Here is a 19,407-nt window from a genome sequence, read left to right on the forward strand (position 1 = left end):
TCTGCCTCCCAAGTGCTGGGATTACATGCGTGCGCCACCACGCCCAGCTTTCAAAGCTGACTCAAATGAGGTGCTGGCCTTGAGACTGGGCTGCTCTCCCAGGCAGGGAGCCCTAAGTCTCTGAGATCAATGTCAGTTTCTATTCGCATGGGTAACCATAACCGCTGAGCTGCGGCCACCACCCAGGACCACTGGTTTGAGTCACACCTACTCACAGCCTGACTGCATGGGGTCCAGGAAGTACCAATCAGGCAAGAGCCAAAGCCCAGGTGGGTGTCAAAGACATCCAACAATGTGGACAAAATCCACAGATTTCCAGCAAGCATCCAAGGAGACACGGAGGGAGATGCTGAGGGGACCACAGACTGACCCTGTCCCAGGTGACTGATGGGGGCAGGACACCCTGAAAAGGGGAAGAGACCGTGGGAGGAAAGAAGAGGCAGAGCCAGTCCCGGACGATGGTTTACCAGTCACCCAGACAGAACAAACACTCATAAAAATAAAACAAATATTTTTTTACACATTTGTTATGGTTTGGCTTCATTTCATCCTGCTGAGGTGGCCCAGGCCTACCTGGCAACCCATAGCCTTCCTTCTCGGTCACCTAAGTGCTGGCTTTACAGGTGTATGACACAGTTCTATCCAGGCGACTGTTAGTGTCCCCAAAACATCCATGTTGGGATGTTAAACACAAGGCAACAGTGCTGGAGATGGGACCCCAGGGAGCCCACCGAGGAATGCTTCCTGCATGTCTCCGAGGACAGAGCAACGGAGAAGGAAAAAAGAGCTAGGATGGGGAGAAGCACAGAAGACGCAGACAGGCAGAGACAGGAAGTGGAGCCAGCTCTCCACCACCATGGAGCTGCAGGTCACAACGGGGATATGAGTGACTGGGAAGAGAGGAGCTGTGGTGCGGAACCCAACACTCAGGAAGGCACTGCTGACAGGGAGCTTCTTTCCCTGTGGTGACTATTACTTCCTTCCTTGCAAATAGATCCTGCACTCAGCTGGGTGTAGAGGCGCACGTCTTTAATCCCAGCACTCGGGAGGCAGAGGCAGGCGGATCTCTGTGAGTTCGAGGCCAGCCTGGTCTACAAAGCGAGTCCAGGACAGCCAAGGCTACACAGAGAAACTCTGTATCGAAAAACCAAAAGAAAGAAATTAAGAAAAAAGAAAGAAAGAAAGAAAGAAACCCAAGAAGTGAAAAGTACACCAACCCTTCCCAGAATAGGCAGGATCCCCTGCTACCTCCTGGGCCGGGCAGTAGATTAGCATACAGCCCAGGCCGCAATTGCAACAGGACCATTTCAGGGACAGAGTAAGAGAAGCTTCAGAAGTCACAAAGGGACCAAGCCCAGTGGGGAACATTATGCAGCCTTGTCAAGTGAAGAGCTAGCCTGCGACACTGTGACACACTGGGGTGACGTGCAGAGCTACTCCATGCCGTGCTGAGGAAAGTCCATGTAGAGCTATTCCTTCACACACTCGGGTGAGAGATGAAGAGGTTAACCCATGACAGGCTGGCTTGTCCACCGTTACATCTGTCCTCCACCCTCCGTCCGTCCACCGCTGCCCCTCCATGCACCTAACAGACATTTTCCAGGCCACACAAGGCGTTGCTGTTCTCCGTCCTGTGACAGCAGAGCTCTGCCACGCAGACAAGCTTTACCTCGCTCGGCTTGCTTTGGCTGCAAGTAGCAGGCGAGGAGCAATACGAATGACTGTTGTGCCCATTAAGGGAGGGCACACGAGGACGACCGCCGGTCTAGAAAAAGTCCCCCTTCCCATACTCAGCTGGGACCCAGAGTCACAGAGAGATTTTCTTATCAGTGTCCTCTCTCGCCATCCGTGCTGTGTGATGTGAGCCCTGCAGCCACACCACCATTCCCTGTGGTAGAACAGTGGCTGCTGCAGAGACCCCCATGCTGAGCGCGCTGGGGCCAGCTCTGCATTTGAGGGGGATTACGGGAGATTTGTTTGTGTTTGATCTCTTGCCCAGCAGTCGATAAAATGTAATTAATTTTAAAACAAGACTCACAGCTCTGTACTGCACACTGGGATGCACTTGGTGGATACAGGAGATGCTTTCACTGACCCTGCTGGTAGCCGGATGTATGTGTGACAGGCCCTGGTTTTATCTACGCCACAAGAACAAGGCCAGAGCCTCCTATCTGCCACTGTCACGTTAAGGCAGCACCCACTGGGTGGGGACAGAGGTCACAGAAACCTGTTAAGAGACAACAACGTAGGAAGTGGGGTCAGGGACACTGCAGAATGACCTGATCTCAGAGAAGACTCTGAGTCATCCAGGTTCACAGATGTGGTCAAAGGAGGTGTGCTGGCAGCGCGGAAGAGCCGGCTAATAGAGGGCAGGCCTCTTTTTTTTTTTTTTTTAAGATTTATCTATTGTATACGAGTGTATATGAGTGCTTTATCTGCAGAAGAGGGCATCAGATCACATTATAGATGGTTATGAGCCACCATGCAGTTGCTGGGAATTGAACTCAGGGCCTCTGGAAGAGCAGGTGGTGCTCTTAACCACTGAGCCATTTCTCCAGCCCAAGGGCAGGCCTCTTTTTTTTTTTTCTTTTTTTTTTTTAAGATTTATTTATACAGTGTTCCGCCTGCAGGTAACACCTGCAAGTCAGAGAGGGTACCAGATCTCATTATAGATGGTTGTGAGCCACCATGTGGTTGCTGGGAATTGAACTCAGGACCTTTGGAAGAGCAGTCAGTGCTCTTAACCTCTGAGCCATCTCTCCAGCCCGGGCAGGCCTCTTAAGGGGAGAGTTCCTAAGGAGGCTGAGCCTCAGAGAGCTGTGGCTAGAAGACCATGTTTAGCATCCCAGGACTAAGAGCCACGAACTATCACAATCAGGGCAGCCACTGAACTTCCCAGTTACGAGGCCTGAAAAATAAAGGGAAACTAAACTTCTCGGCTTGAAACTACAGCAGAGGAATATGGGATTTAAAATTGGTAGGTATACTGGGTGTGGTGGTGCACACCTTTAATCCCAGCCCTCAGGAGGCAGAGGCAGGTGGATCACTGTGAGTTCGAGGCCAGCCTGGTCTACAAAGCAAGTCCAGGACAGCCAAGGCTAACACAGAGAGACCTTGTCTCGAAAAACAAAAACAAACAAACAAACAAAAAAGTCCAACAACAACAAAAAATTGGTAGGTATTTGATAACCCCAGGAGCGTGGGGTGCACTCGATGCCAACCAGCATGGGGCTCAAGCCCCAGGCTTTTAGGCTCTTACTTACATGGACAGACACGGTACTACTGGCTACTCACCCAGTAGGAGCACTGGGATTTACTGAGGCCCAGCCAAGTACAGTAATAGAAAGACTGACCAAAACATCTGTCATTCCCAGCAAAGTTGACCACCAAGATCAGGCGTCAGTAATGGCAGCACAGCTCTGGGGCCTCAGAACCCCAGCAAAATTTCATACCCGCCTCTGTGATCCAGTCATGAGATCATGAACAGTGTCCTGGTCTTCTGAAAGATCCACCTCCCCCTCCCCATACCAGAAGGAGATGGAGCCTTGGACTGATAACCATGGGGTTGTGGCCCCTGGGCCCTGAAGCCTCCTGAGACCAATTGGGTGCCGTCAAAGGGATCTGAGTTTGGAAGTATGAAGTGGTTGCATCTTCTTGGCCAGCCCTAGGGGCCATGGCATTACCATCCAAGCTGGTGCTCCCTGCTCTAACCCACCCATCTTGGGCTCTCAGGAAGGGCTAACAGGGCCAGACAAAGCTTTCCACACCAAACACAGCTTAAAAGCATGAGATAGCATGAGCCGGGTGTGATGATGCACACCTGTAATCCCAGCACTCAGGAGGCAGAGGCAGGTGGATCTCTCTGAGTTCGAGGCCAGCCTGGTCTGCAAAGCAAGTACAGGACAGCCAAGGCTACATAGTGAAACCCTGTCCCCTGCCCCCCCCCAAAAAAAAACAAAAAAAACTTGAGCATGAAGCATCCAAACCCGTGGGCTCCACTTCCCTCTCACTACCCCTGAAGGCCAGCCAGTCCCATCTGATCCCACAGAACACTGAACCAAGTCCCCAGGGAGAGCTACAGCCCTCTTACTGAGGTGCTGGCTTCCTAGGGGAATGGATGGAGTGCGGGTTGAGGCGGCAGGGCCTCCCTGACCCAGCCAGGGGTGGGGACTGATGACAGAAAGGGCCATTGTTCCTTTGATAAGGCTCACTCATAATGACTAGAGTGATGGAATAGATCCTCAATAGCACATCCCCAAACTCAGTGGACATTCTGCTGGCCTTGCAGAGGTGACACGCCCAGAGCTGAGACGATCCTGGATGACAGACTGAGAAAACAGCTTGGTGCTGCAGCTGCAGGGCCCTGAATTCTGTCTGCCTCATGATCTTAGGAAGTGACCTCGAAGCCCTAAAGAGACCCCAGCCACAACCTTAATTCCAGCTTGTAGGGTCTCTAGTAAAGGAGTTGGTTATGTCCAGTCTCTGACTGTGGGCACTAGAGACGAGATGTGTGAGTGATTCTGAGGCTTGTAATCTGTACCTAATACCAGATGAGGGCTGTTCCCTGAAGAGGGACCTCCTGTACGCCTTGCCCTCAAGGATTCTTGGGGTACAGGGAGGGGGAGAAACCAGCCAGAAGTACCCCAGGGTAGTGGACGACAAGCTGTAGTGTCTTGTCTTCACTAAGGCTGATGTCAGCGCCACTCCAACAGGGGCTCTGAGTGGAGAGCAGCCCAGGCTGTAAGCTCCAGAGCCTGGGCTCAGAGAAGCTGGGGGCCATGAGAGCACATCTGTGGGCCACGGCCAGCGTAGCATGGGTCTGCAAGCACCAGGCTACCGCTCACTGTCTGACCCACTCACAGCCTTGCCCACTCCAAACAATGCTCCATGCCTGAGGAAAATAAAGTCGCCTCCCTGTTCTAGAAAACACATTTGTCCTCAGGTGTCAGGGACACTCCAGCGTCCCCTTCCTCTGCAGAGCCACTAATGTCAAAGGGATGATGGAGGCTCAGCCTCCACGGACCAGCGTTAAAGAGGAGAGGGAAAGAATCACGGTGAAGGAACCGTGACTTTATGAAGACACATTGCTGAGGTGAAGTGCGTTGGAGCAGAAAGGCCAAGCTGTGATGGATGGATCTAGTTCTAGCTGGGCGGGGCTTGGAAGGCAGCAGCAGCCACCAGATGCTGAACAGACAACCAGGCTGGGAACCAACGGGGAGAAAGGGCTGGGTATTAGTGTCCCGACATTAGTGGACATGAGAGAAGGAGAGGGTCATCCTAGAGGCACAAGAAGGTCTCCTGCAGGCCAGGCCAGGCCACCTCATAGAAGCAAAGCGGTTACAAAGTAGCAGGCACCAACAGGTGGTGCCGGGGATGTTGCCCTGCTGCATATGGAAATGAGTGGGCGTGGCAGTAAAGGCCAATGCTGGGCTCTACTGGCAGATGCATGGGGAGAAAGAACTTATTCGCTCAGGGACAGATGCCTCCAGGGTATCTGTAGAAGAGTCCGCCAAACAACTTTGGGGACAGTACAAGTGTCTGTCCACAGACTAGGATGCTACAAGCTGAGAGCTGTGAGAGGGCAGAGCAGTGTGAGCTCGCTTTCCGTGGGGGGTGTATGGAGCAACCTGGAGTAAGTACAGCAGTTCCCAGATCTGAGTTTAACGAGCTTCCGGGGAGCCATCGGAGGAGGCTCAGAGGGCAATGCCAATAGTTCTCAAAGCTACTGAGGAGGCTGAAACCTAGATCACTGGAGCACCCCTGCCCTCTGCAGGCTTTTGCTGCCTGGTAGCCCCTGGGGAGCCTCCCAGTGTTAAGAGAAGGCCATGTCCAATCTTGCCTAGATCTTAGTTGCCAGGGCCCCAGGCTTTGTCCAAGCCCCAGCTCGGCCATCGCTTCAGTAGATGTCATCCTCTGGACTTGCTAAGAGGAGACTTTTATTTTACCTCGCTGCCCTTCCTATGGGCTAGAGATCAACCAGGGCTCAATGGGGTGGACTGCAGGGGTGCGCTGTGGCCTCAAAGCTCCACATCTACGCGTTAGTCCTACAACTTCAGGGTGTCCTCTCCCTGACTAAGCTGTTCCGCGCCTCGCTCCGAAGAACCAATACCTGTCTGACCCCGTGATAGGAAAGCCAGGGACCGTCCAGTGTAACTGAAGCGACCAGGATTCCTGATGTCCCCACCGGACCCTGCCCAAGGGCTGCCCATGTCTGATGCGTCTGTGAAGTCCAGCCACTGCACCCTCTGCCACTTTGCTTCCTAGTTTCTTGCTCTGGGGTGGTGGGTGAGTATCCTAGAACGCATGAACATAGCTAATGCCCACCTGAAAGGACTCCTAGAGGTGAGGGGAACCCTAGAAAAAGGACAGAGGGTAGCAGCACAGGGCCACTCCCGCCACTCCCTATGAGCTGAGTCTCGGGCACAGGACTAGTGTGTTTCTTGGACTTGGAGGATCCAAAACATAGGGGCCTTATGCTCCAAACCCTTACCATAGTTGGAGCCAAGTTGGCAGTTGGCAGTGGGGTGCCTGTAAGTTCATTCTCCAGACACTGGTGGGCATAGGTCAGCTGGGATGAAGGTGAGAGGCCCTGGGAGATTCTGGCTAAGACCAGTAACGCATATTCGTGTTCATTTTGTTTTGTTTTGAGGGAGGGAGGTTGAGATAGGGTTTCTCTGTGTAGCCTTGGCTGTCCTGGACTCACTTTGTAGACCAGGCTGGCGTTGAACTCACGGCGATCCCCCTGCCTCTACCTTCCGAGTACTGGGATTAAAGGCGTGCACCACCACAGTGGCCAACACCCCTGCTTAGGGCCCGTCCAATGGTTCTACCCTTTTCCCTGCCCAGGACAGCACCCACTTCTGTGGACAGTTGACACAGCAGGACTGAAGTCACAGGCTGGGTCCTCACCTCCTAGGGGAGGCTGGAAGCCTTTAGAGTTCCTCAACTTGTAGAAGCATTTTCCCCCAAGTGTGCAAATTTCTACAGCTGCTGGCTTGGAACGTGCTACTTAACTCTGACCTCGTCCTGAATCCCATCTGCAATGACCTGTGCCCATGTGCCACATTCTGAGGTAGTGGGTGGGGCTTCACATGCCCTTCAAGCCCCTGACAGAATTCCTCACCTGTTCTGAATGAGAAAACTCAGCACGATTCTCATCTCCTGGGTCAGGGTGAGGATGAAGCCTACCGGGAACTCCAAGGCAGGGCAGGGCCTCCCCATAGCTCAAGCATCAAGATTGGGCAGGGACCTCTACATCAGGACCTGACCATTATGCACCAAACACCTGAGTACCTTGTCCTTTCTTCCCCCGGACACACATTGCAGCCTCCTGAGAGCCAAGGCCCCTCCAACCAACCGAGCCCACTGTTTCTGGGGAAGGGATGGAGCCTTTTGTCTTTGTAAAGCCCTTGAATGTCTACATCATGTGACTAGGACTGAGAACCACCCCCCTCCCCAGCACATTCTATGTACACACACGCACGTGCGCGTGCTTATGCATACACATAGCCCGTCAATTAGCTTCCCAGAACAAAGAAAATCCACTTTAAGATAATTTGCTGCCTTGATGCTGAAACAGCGAGCAGTTTTTAAAGGGCACCTTCTTTTAATTACAAGCAGAATCAAAGCGCTGCCCCTGGGCCATCAGCACTAGCCTACAGAAGAGATGTGGCCACTGGCCCCTGATGCTGGTGTCGGCTGGCTGCTGTATGTGAGCTTCCCAACTCTGCCAAGAAGACCACTGGGGTCGTCTATGTCAGTGTGAGCTCTGGGGTAGGCACTAAGGTGTGGGCTGTCTTCCCCAGCTGTGTCTTGGGACATTTGGTTTGGTTCCCCCAAGATATTTTTGGTACATTTCAGGCACTCACCTCTGAATAACAGAAGGACTTCATAGACATTAGGCAGGCCTGGGCTTCTGGGGCACTGGAGACCACAGCTGGCTCTGGAGCTGCGAAGTCCGTGAAGGTTGCCAGCCTCAGCACATCTTTCTGCCGAGCCACAGGGATGATGGGACTCTGAGAGGCAGGCGGAGCCTGGATCCATGCCTGGGGAGCCTCTCAACTCCAATCACCTGTAAAAGGGAGAAGGCGCAGCTGACCAAGAAGGACCAAGAGTGTGCCTGGAACACGCATGCTCACCCAGAGGGCCTCAGACCACACAAAACAGAGCTTTCTTCACTTTAATGTAAGGCAAGACCATGAACCACCAAGCCACACGTCTGCTCGTCTGAGCCCCCATAGGAGCCCTACCTACCACAGATGCTGTTTTCCCATGTGAGAAATAAGGACACTGAGGTATAGAGCGTTAAGGTACTGTCTGGAGACAACCCAGCTAAGAAGGGAGACCTAGGATGTGAGTCCAGACAGTTCAGGATCAAAAAAGGCAGACAGAGATCGACAGACAGACTGACAGAAAAACACAATTAGACAAAGAGAAATAGACAGAGATAGAGATGAGGAGACAAAGAGAGACAGAGACAGAGAAAGAGAGGGGAACTTTAAAAAGAGGGGGGACCAGCTGGGTGTGGTGGTGCATGCCTTTAATCCCAGCAGAGGCAGAGGCAGAGGCAGTCGGATCACTGTGAGTTCGAGGCCAGCCTGGTCTACAACATGAGTCCAGGACAGCCAAGGAAACACAGAAAGACCTTGTCTTGAAAAGCAAACAAACAAACAAACAAAAAAGAGGGGGCACCACATCACAGGCCTCAGCTTGAAGAAGTGGGTGTTCTTTTTGTGAGGACCCTACCTTGCCTCCAGCTGCTCCCTAAATCAAGCCTCTGCAGGTCACAGCTGGCCTGCAGCCAGCTTGAAAGGCAGGCAACCCCCTGACCTAGCTCCTGGCCAGGCCTGGTGTGAAGGGTGCTGCTGTCACCTCGTGGCCATATCTGGTTCTGCATGCCTGGAGCCCACAGGCATCTCTACCCCCCTCACCAACCCTTTCCTAAAGGCCCCTAGTATTTCCTAGAAACCCCTAGCCGATGCTGTCATTGGCCCTGCTCTGGCAGGCTGCAGGAGTTGATGGGAGCTCAGATTTCTTGCCAGCACTTCCATTTGGTATCAGGACTAAAGACCCTGCTGTGTCTGGAAGGGCAGGTCTCCAGTCCTGGTAAAGACTGGCTTTGGCAGGATGCCACATGGGCCTCAGGCATGGAGGACAGTCATGAGGCAGGTTAGACTGCTTTTTACCTACCTACCTACACACACACACACACACACACACACACACACACACACACACACACACCCCATGTCACGCAAACAAAGCTACCCATCTGGGCGAATTATTCCTTTAGCGACTAGGTATTACATCTGCACACTGTGGGAGCCTCAGCCGGGACACAGCCACCAGATATGGGCACCTGGAGCCTAGCTGTGACCTGAGGCAGAGCCTGCTCTTTGTGGGGTACATCCTGGCCGTTGGTGGAGCCCAGCTCAATACGGGACCCACCACCCAGCACACCATGTGCTCGGGGCATTGTGTCGCAGAGCATGAAGCTCCCAGAGCTCAGTCTTGGGGGTCTGCATCCCTAACCGTCCACCCAGGCAACAGGTAACACAGGCGCTGCTGGTCAGATGGACCCCAGCTGCAGATGTCCAGGCTGGTGAATAGGGAGCACAGCTAAGCTTCAGTGCCTGAGATCAGGCCTCAGTGGTCCCCTCGTAAGTCGCTCTGCCCTGCTTGCACAGGCTCAACAAGAGAGAAGGACAGCTTCCTCCTCCCCTCTAACAGCCCTTCACAGCCCCACTACCTCAAGCTCTAGTCACTGTAGCTGTGTGAGAATCACAAGACTGAGGTGGCTATAGTCTGGGCTCTCTGTCCATGTGTTCCAGGCAGGCAGCAGGGAGGAGGTGGGCTAGGGCTACAAGTTCTTGGGCCTACAGTGCGCAGTTACCAGACACTTGGAAGGAACTGGAACCCAGCTAGTCAACAGGACTGGAGATGACTGGCCCCCAGCTCACCCAGTGTGGGGGGGGGGGAGGCAGTGGTGGCGCACGTCTTTAATCCCAGCACCTGGGAGGCAGAGGCAGGTGGATCTCTGTGAGTTCGAGGCCAGCCTGGTCTACAAAGTGAGTCCAGGACAGCCACGGCTACACAGAGAAACCCTGTCTGAAAAAACATACAAACAAAACAACAAAACAAAAAGAGTAGCACCTTGACACCCCCAGACACCCACTGGGACTTCTGTTCCCTTCCTGGTCTGATGCCACTTAGGGAATGCTCAGACCACTGCCTCACAGGGCCCCCCAGTGCTGTGCACAGAACCTGCTGATGGGGTGCACATCCGTCCCATGATGAGTTATTTACTTGGACAAAGTGTGTGGCGGATTAGGGGCTGGAGGCCTCTAGGAAATGGAGGCCTGCCACTTACTGGGAATTGCCTTCTTCAAAACCAGCATCACACGGGCTTCCGAGAGACATAACGAGGTGCATATGTTCCTGTCAGCACAGCTGCATCCCAGCATGCACTGGGGAGGAGAAAAGCCAGAGCCCAGGGGAGAATTTCCCCACACACACCGGAAGGAGGATGTAGAAGGGCGGAGGAACCCTGCGGACGGTAGCGCGCACCTGCAACCCCTTTCAGGTAGCGCGCACCTGCAACCCCTTTCAAAAGAAAACGAAAGCCGAGCGTGGCGGCGCACGCCTTCAATCCCAGCACTGTCGAGAAAAGCAAAAACATAAAATAAAAAATAAATAAAATAAAAAGAAAAGGAAAAGGAAGAAAGGGGAAAGAAGGCATAGAGGAGAGCCCGAGAGCACCCCAAGGGCAGACCTGGGCAAAGTGGGGAAGCAGGGTTAGGGATGTACCAGAGCCTGGTTAGGACTGTGCCATCACAGAACAGCAGCGACACCAGAGGAGAGAAGGTGAGCCGCGGTGTGGGACGCACTTGTATCCCAGCACAAGGATCTCCAGTTTGAGAACAGACTGAGCTGCAGACCCCGTCTCAAAGGAGGGAGGGGGCCGGCGTGGTGATGCGCGGGAGGTAGAGGCAGGTGGCTCCCTCTGGGTTCAAGGCTAGTGTGGTCTATATAGGGAGCGCCAGGCCAGTCAAGGCTACATGGTAAAAGCCTGTCTCAAAAACACGGGGATCACAGAGCGCTAGCTCAGAGGTCAGGAGCCGCTGTTGCCCTTGCAGAAGGTCTGTAATTCCAGTTTCAGGGGAGCCCCCCCCAGGCATGTGTGCATTCATACACCCAGGGAAACCACTTACACCCACAAAATAATCTTTAAACTTTTTTTGTGATTTTTTTGTTTTTGTTTGTTTGTTTGTTTTGCTTTGTTCTTTGTTTCTTTGAGACAGGGTTTCTCTGAGTAGTCTTAGCTGTCCTGAAACTGACCAGGCTGGCCTTGAACTCAGAACTCAAAGATACACCTGCCTCTGTCTTCTGAGTGTGCTACCATCACTGGGCATCTTTAGGCTTTTTTTTTTTTTAATTTGTTTCATTTTTGTTTTTTGAGACAGGGTTTCTGTGTGTAACCTTGGCTGACCTGAACTTGCTTTGTAGACCAAGCTGCCCTTGAGCTCACAGTGAACCCCTGCCTCAGGCTCCCGAGTACTGGGATTAAACGTTTGCGCCACCATACCCCGCCCTGCCTATTATTCTTAAGAGACCTTGAAAAGTCCCTCAATTATTCAGGTGTCTGTCTACCTGTCTTTTCCTGTTACAATAAAATTCCCTGACCAAAACCAAACCAAACCAAAAAAACTCAAAGGATGAATTTATTATATTATTTCTTTAATTGGGGTGTACTGTTTTGCTTTGCTTTGTTTGCAACAGAGTCTCCCATAGCCTTTGCTGTCATGGAACTCACTATGTAGACCAGGCTGGCCTCGAACTCACAGACATTCCCCCTACCTCTGCCTCCTGAGTGCTGGAATTAAAGGTGTACATACCATGCCTGGCTCAGGTTAGCCAGCAAATGTAGGGACTGTCTGTGGGTGAAAGGTGGGGGCTCTCCCACTCCGTGGGACAACTGACACATTTAGTGTCTATCTCCCCACCTGTAAACTGGTCCAACAGAGGCACCTGATTATAGGATGGAAATACGTGTGGTACTTGGTTTGGATTCTACCGTGGTAAGTTTCACATGCAAATACACAGAGCTACACAGTTGGCTACAGACATCAGAAAGCCCCAGAGAATACATCCTCTACAGGGCACAGTAGCTCCCTCTCCTGCCAGTCAAGAATGTAAAGATACTGCAGCCCTGATCAGGGAGTAGAGTTGACATATGTCAAGTCAGGAGGCCTCCCAGAGCGTCTCCTTCGGGCCTAATTAGATTTTGTTGTAAAGAGATAAAAAGCTGTTACTTTGTATCAGCAAGGCATCTTTTTCAAGGGGATGAAAGGGAGAAGTTTGGAGACGGGTGGAAGGGAAGAGCTGGGCAGTAATAGACTTCAGAATAAAATCCTGACAGATCCAAATTGATTCTGAAGCCTGAGAAAATTGAGTGCAAAGGAAATTAGATTTATGCACTGTAAAATGTACCTGCTTCTTGGTATCTACCAGAAGCTGTTAAAATGGTAATCTTTAGAGATGCATGGAAATTGTATGTGAGTAGATCGATGAGCCATCCGGAGAGCAGACATAATGCACAGCACTCCCACAGTGCAGAGCAGACAGCAGATATCTTGTATCAAACCATGTAGGAGTGTGTGCTGAGCAGAAGGCTCCTGGTAACTTTTCCGTGTGTGTGTTCTCAGAAACCTTGGGACTGTAGGGTGCAGCTCAGACCACCAGTCCCTGAACTGTGAAGCTACACCTTTACTTGGAATGCAGAGGGATGGCTCCACTTTATCAGCTGGACCCGGGTTATTCCTCTGGAGAGAATCTGTGACTTGCCTCTCTGTTGGGGGTAGAGTCCTAGAGGACCCTGTTCCTAACCCTGTCAGAGAGTCCACTGACAACCCCGTCTTATTTCTTTTCTTTCTTTTCTTTTCTTTTCTTTTTTTTTTTAATTTTTTTAATTTTTTGGTTTTTCGAGACAGTGTTTCTCTGTGTAGCCTTGGCTATCCTGGACTCACTTTGTAGACCAGGCTGGCCTCAAACTCACAAATATCCGCCTGCCTCTGCCTCCCAAGTGCCGGGATTAAAAGCGTGTGCCACCACTGCCTGGCTCTTTTTTACTATTTTTTTTTCTTTCATTTATTATATATACAGTGTTCTGTCTGCATATACACCTGCATGCCAGAAGAGGGCACCAGATCACAATATAGATGGTTGTGAGCCACCATATGGTTGCTAGGAACTGAACTTAGTGCTCTTAACCTCTGAGCCATCTCTCCAGCCCTCTTTTTTACTATTTCTAAGGGACCTACAAATAAGGAGTTTGGGACATGCCTGTAAAACAGCTTTGTATCTTAGTGCCATGAAATAGGAGTAGAGAGACAGACTCTTGTTCATTATCAGTCACACTGGGCAGTACTAAGCTGTGTAACAAGCAGCCCCACACCACACTGAGCACATAAAGGTGTGCTTACATACCACATGTCAGCATGTGCTCACATGTCAGCGTGTTGCCTTTGCTCTGTGACTTCTGAAGACCAGAAACCCAAGGCAGCACACACTCCCACAGCCACCAAAACAGGTCGGGTACAGAGGCTGTTCTGTCTCTCTCCCTCCCTCCCTCCCTCCCTCCCTCCCTCCCTCCCTCCCTTCCCTCCCTTTCCTCTGTCTCTCCTCTGCCTCCACCCTCTCTCCCCGCTTCTCTCCCCTCTCTCCTCCCCCTGCCTCCCCCCTTCTCTCCCCTCCCTCTGTGTCTCTCCGTTTCTCTCTTCTCTCTCTCCCTCCCTCTCTGTTTTCTCCCACCTACCCTCCCAACTCCCAGAGCCATGAGACATCACTGCCCGATGTCTCAGCTGTTTGCTCTGTGGTGTTGCAGTACATAGACCGAGCTGGCTGAGACAGATGCTAAACCAACACAGCCTGGACTCTTGCTTCATTGTATGAGCTCGGGCACTGAGTGAAGACCTCCTGCGGGATGTGAATACTGCAGAACCTGAAGTGATCCTGCTGCTGTGGCCTCCATCTCTCTGTGAACATCACTGGCTCATAAAGGGAGAAACCAGAGGTGGGAGTTGCTGTACATCAGACGCTGTTCCAGGTCTGAGATGTACAACAGGGAAGAAAAGAAAATTCCCTGCTCTCCTGATGGTCTGTTTCCTGGTTAAAAGAGGGGAGACAGCAACAGACTCTGGTGTCAGCAAGTTCTTGGACAGTGGGAGGGGATGTGAGTTCAGCAAGGTATGACTAGGAAGGACCCACAGGAAAGCTGACCTTCGAAGAATGTGAAAACTGAGCTAGCCAAGGGTCTTGGAGAACAGCATCTCCAGCAGAGGATGAGACAGTGCAAAGACCCCGAGATGGAAGCAGCCAGGGTGCCCAACGGCGCGGCAGCTGGAAGAGCCTGGGACAGGGACACGGGGTGCAGGGCCGGTGGCCACAAAGACGAAGTTGATGGAAGGACATTGTGGAACCGTGAACAAAAACCAAATGTGAGATGACTCGGGTCTTTTTAGGAAACTTCTCTGGCTGCTGGAAACAGCACAGGGTACAATGGTTGGTTACTACAGTCAAAGAAATAGCTCCTGAATTAGCAGCAGAAAACACATAGAAATAGGCTCCCACATTCAGTGGGAGGAACGAGACTAGGTCCAGCCAGATCCGGTGTCAGCTGGGGCTAAGGGTATCTTCTGACGGCAGCTGGGGGAGGGCATGCCTTCTCCTCCTCCTCACACAGGACAGCTCTCAACTAGGCCACTGGCTCTGACCCCAGAGGAGAGTGCTGGGGCAGGAAGGCAGAGCCAGGATCTTCCCAAAGCTATTCCCTGCGCGTTACTACCTCCTGCATCCCCAAGGAGCACAAGAAGGTTCAAGCACCAATTGTGAGGCCACTTGAGGCTGCACACCAAAGACAATGGGAGCCGGAGCTAGAGACCAGCTCCATTGCAATGGTTCAGACCTGAGCCGGCAGCAGCTGGGGGAATAGACAGACTGGTTTTTGTTTCGTTTTGCTTTGTTGATGCTGCAAACAGCAGGACCTCACAAACAACATGAGGAGTGTCCAGCCTTTGGCATAAAGATGGGGCTGTCACACAGCAAATAGAAAGAGCCCAGCCCCACCCAGGAAAAGAGTCACTCCCATGCAGAAGAGTTAGATGCAGAGAGCACCCTAAAGACTGTTCTGCTTGGCAGAGGCTGACAGACGTCAACACAGAGACCCATATCTAGTTCAATGCCCAACCGGAATCAAAAGCAGCCCTCCTGTCAGTAAATAAGTAAATCTCCACTTGGGGCAGGCTGCCAGTGCCTGAGCCCCAGTCCAGCCCTAACCAATCAAACCTCCCACTAATTGCTTTAGGGAGGAGGCAAGGCAGAGGGCTCATAATGGGGTTTTAAAGAGAGAGACAATAGCCCCACTCCAGCTGTTGCCCGGGGCAACTGTACAAAGGGCTCTAGCTCAGGCTGAGATTGGATTACTCGACTGTTTATTCATCCACACACACACTTATCCTGAGCCACCCAGGGTGGGGAGGGGATTTAGCAGCTGTGTCACAGCCCATGAATGCAAAGAAGAACTTATGTGGGGGAAACAGGCAGGCAGATGACAGGAATTCATCTCTGTCAGTTTCCGCTTCCTCTGTGACCTTCCCTCTCAACACACGACCAGGGCTAATCTGCTCAGGATCCAGGAGACAAAAGGAGAGTCTAGTTCTGTGAGAAACTGAGTCACACCTAGCTTTCTTTAGCTTCCAGGGGGAAATTTTAAGGCAGACTTGAGAGACTCCATCTTCCCCCAAGCGATGCCTTGCTTAGGAGAGGGCAAGCCTACCACAGCCCCACATAAAATGGTAAAGCGCCAAACTCTCTTGTTTCTCTGGACCAGGCTCAGGGCAAGACACCAGGCCTTTTACAGATCTGCGGGGCCTCAGTTTATATTTTCCCATGTTACCTTCTTGGGCCAGCAGAGCAAGGCGCCCGCCGCTGCTTGAAATGAATTTGCAACTAATCTCCCTGCCACACCTTGTCTTCTCATTCCAGAAGTTCCAGAAGTCAAAGCCTTGAAGGTCTCCTGGGGAGGAAGGAAAAGGAGATGTCGTCCACATGGAAGCATCTCCTGTCAGGAGGTGGCAAGTCTGTCTTGGGAGAGGGCCCTGTCCTTTCAGCCGTGGGTCTGGGTTGGCTGGGAAAAATCTTTTGTTTTTGTTTTTGTTTTTGTTTTTGTTTTTCAAGACAGGGTCTCTCTGTATTAGCCTTGGCTGTCCTGGTCTCACTTTGTAGATCAGTCTGGCTCATGGCGTTCTGCCTGCCTCTGCCTCCCAAGCACTGGGATTAAAGATGTGCGCCACCAGGCCGGGCTTGCCTGGGAAGAATCACAGAAGGGCAGAAAACCTGTTCCTGACAGACTGAGAGAGGCTCAGAGGGTCCCAAGCAAAATGTGGGTAATCAGATGGAGGGTGGACTTGGGTGCCTGGGAATGCTCCCAAAAGGATTCCGTAGAGGGGAAGGCACCTACTAGACCCACCAGGATGGGGCTCATGGACCTCCCCTGAGCAACCTGCAACTAAATGGTGACGTGGGGACATCTCACATTCAGGGCTTCTTGAGCTACCAGATGACCAAGGACTGGGTGAGTGCATGTCATCCTTCCTCCTGAGAATTGTTACAGGGTCCTGAGGCTGTCATTCAGCTAACTGTCCACACCACGTGGGCCTCACTGCACTGCCGATGTAATGCTGAGCGAGCGGCCCAGCTTGGCACCCGATTTCTGTATATGTCACATGGGGGTGATGGTAAGGTCACTGTCACAGAGCCAGGAGGAGAAGACGAGATCACTCATATAAAGCCCCTTCCCCATTCTCATCACCCACTCAAGACAGACGCCCAAGAAGCAGAGCAGTGGTCATCCACTCACAGCCCCCACGGCTGCAGCGAGGAGCCAACCATGGCTGCCTCACTAGGTCTCCTTGGTTATAAGAGAAGCTCAAAGTGCAGATTTGGGGTGACGATTTCACTTCTGGAAATACCAGAAGAGAAACAAACACAGCTGTTGACTGCACGGGGCCCAAGAGCCGGAGGACAAGATCTACGTCATCGTCCAGTAAGGTCAGCTTGGGCATCTATCCGACCTCACTGTTGTCTGATGACCAGCCCCTAGCAGGCCGAGCACTGCCAACCAAGTACAGCAAAGACAGTGATGACAGCAGTTCCTGTGAAGACCCCACTTCCTCAGACCTGGCACACAGCTGGCATTCACCACATGTGAATAGTTGCCTTTCCAAACTGCAGCTCCAGGCTAGCGAGCCTGGCTTGGACCTTGCCCGTTTACAGGGTTTGCCACCTCAGCAAAGGCCATAAACACATTTTGAACCCCACCTTCCCCACCAGAACATCACCCAGCATACACCACTGAAATGGAGCTAGAATCCCTCTTGAGGGTCACCCAGCCTTTGAGGTGCCTAGGTACACAGAACAGATCAGGAAAGGTTAGACCACAACACAGGGCTGGAGACAGGGCTCAGCTGTTAAGAGCACTGTCTGCTCTCTCAGAAGTCCAGAGATCTATTCCTAGCAACCACATGGTGGCTCACAACCATCTATAATGAGATCTGATGCCCTCTTCTGGCATGCAGGTATACATGTGGGCAGAGCACTATATACATAATTTTCTGATCAAGATTCCCTTTAATGCCTGACTAGTCTATATACATAATTTTCAAGACAGGGTTTCTCTGTGTAGCCTTGGCTATCCTGGACTTGCTTTGTAGACCAGGCTGGTCTCAAACTCACAGTGACCCGCCTGCCTCTGCCTCCCAAGTGCTGGGATTAAAAGCTTGCGCCACCACGCCTGGTGAAACAAATAAATCTTTAAACAAACAAACAGAAACACAGGGACCCCCAGAGGGGGACAGCAGGCTAAGCCCCTTCACCAGCCCATAGCCATGCCTGTTGTATCTAGCCTCTGGCAGAGGCAGGGGAAAAGTTGGAACAAAGGCCTGTCTGTATGCAAGAAGTGTTTAACTATCCAGAGCTCTCTGTCCTGTAGATCTTTTTCCATTGCTGGTAGCCTCCATGGCTTCCCGGGATGCCCAAGGAAGGGGTGGGGGTGGGGCACTCAGAGTTGGTGAGCCCAGAGGCAGCAGCTCACGTCTTCTGCAGCTGTTGCCAAATGGGACAGAAGGGTGGGGCTCCTGTGCCCTAGGACTTTCTTAAGGGATTCCATCGAGCCTTCACTCTTCCTGCCAACATGGTATCTCAACCTCTCTACACACAAAATCCTTCAGGGGATCCAGGAGGTGAATCCCTACACATGTGCACATAGCTTGCTGCATAGATACACGCATGTACCCGTGTCCACGTGCATGTTGTGTGTGTGTGTGCCTATGTGCAAAACAAAAAAACAAAAACAAAAAACATAAACAACAAATGGCAAGAGTCCCAGAAGTTGTAGAAATCTGTGACAGGGCTCCCTTTTTTGAATAATTATTACTATTTGTGTGTGTGTGAGAGAGAGAGACAGAGACAGAGACAGAGACAGAGAGATAGAGAGACAGAGATATCAGGACCACGGGCAGGGGCAGGGGGCATGGAGGTAGAAAGCAAGAACATGTAGCCATCAGCTGGTAACATGTTTGAGGCCAATACAGGCTATATTTCCTTTTTTTTTTTTTTGGTTTTTCGAGACAGGGTTTCTCTGTGTAGCCTTGGCTGTCCTGGACTCACTTTGTAGACCAGGCTGGCCTCAAACTCACAGAGATCCTCCTGCCTCTGCCTCCTAAGTACTGGGATTAAAGGCGTGTGCCACCACCGCTGGGCTGCAGGCTATATTTAACCTAAAGAAAACAAACACACACCCTCTGAGTGTGCATCCAGTCTGCAAAGCCAAGTGACAAAGGTGAGCCAGGCCCACGGGCAAGGCTGAGGTCACTGTGCAGTCTAGTACAAAATGTTTCTAATATCTCATACGGAACTCTCCCCCCCACCCCCCAGCCCCCGCCATGGCCTGCGCACCCTGCAGTCTCTACACATGCACAGATTGTGGACAAGTCTGCTGAAACAGATATGCCAAGTTCCTCCTTTTCCATCTGACTTATTTCACCCAGACTTGGAAGAAGTAGAGAAGAGTAGGGTCTGGAATGGGACAGACAGGCAGAAGGAGCCGACCATGACGGGTTGGGCCACGAGACCATCCTGGGGTTGGGCCATGAGACCATCATGGGTCTCAAGTCAGGGAACTACTCTTTCATGAAGTTTTGGGTTCCAGGGATTTAGTTTGCTGTCTTTGGGTCCACACACTACCAAAAACTACATGTCACACACTCCCGAAGACTGAAGTCCGTATAAATCCCTGGAGGGGATAGAAGATGTTCCTGGAATTCTACAGAGCACAGCGGCCTCTCTTCCCTC

General features: G+C 51.9%; 1 long non-coding RNA gene across 1 annotated transcript; it reads left to right on the forward strand.

Annotated features, from left to right (window-relative positions):
• The first annotated feature begins 13,545 nt into the window (after positions 1–13,545).
• LOC311586704 lies at positions 13,546–16,178 on the forward strand. Its single transcript, XR_014775628.1, has 3 exons — positions 13,546–13,588; positions 13,883–14,495; positions 16,042–16,178. It is a non-coding gene; the product is annotated as an uncharacterized lncRNA (long non-coding RNA).
• Positions 16,179–19,407: the final 3,229 nt, after the last annotated feature.

The sequence above is a fragment of the Acomys minous genome (assembly GCF_964271855.1).
Source record: "Acomys minous genome assembly, chromosome: 16".
NCBI lineage: Eukaryota > Metazoa > Chordata > Mammalia > Rodentia > Muridae > Acomys > Acomys minous.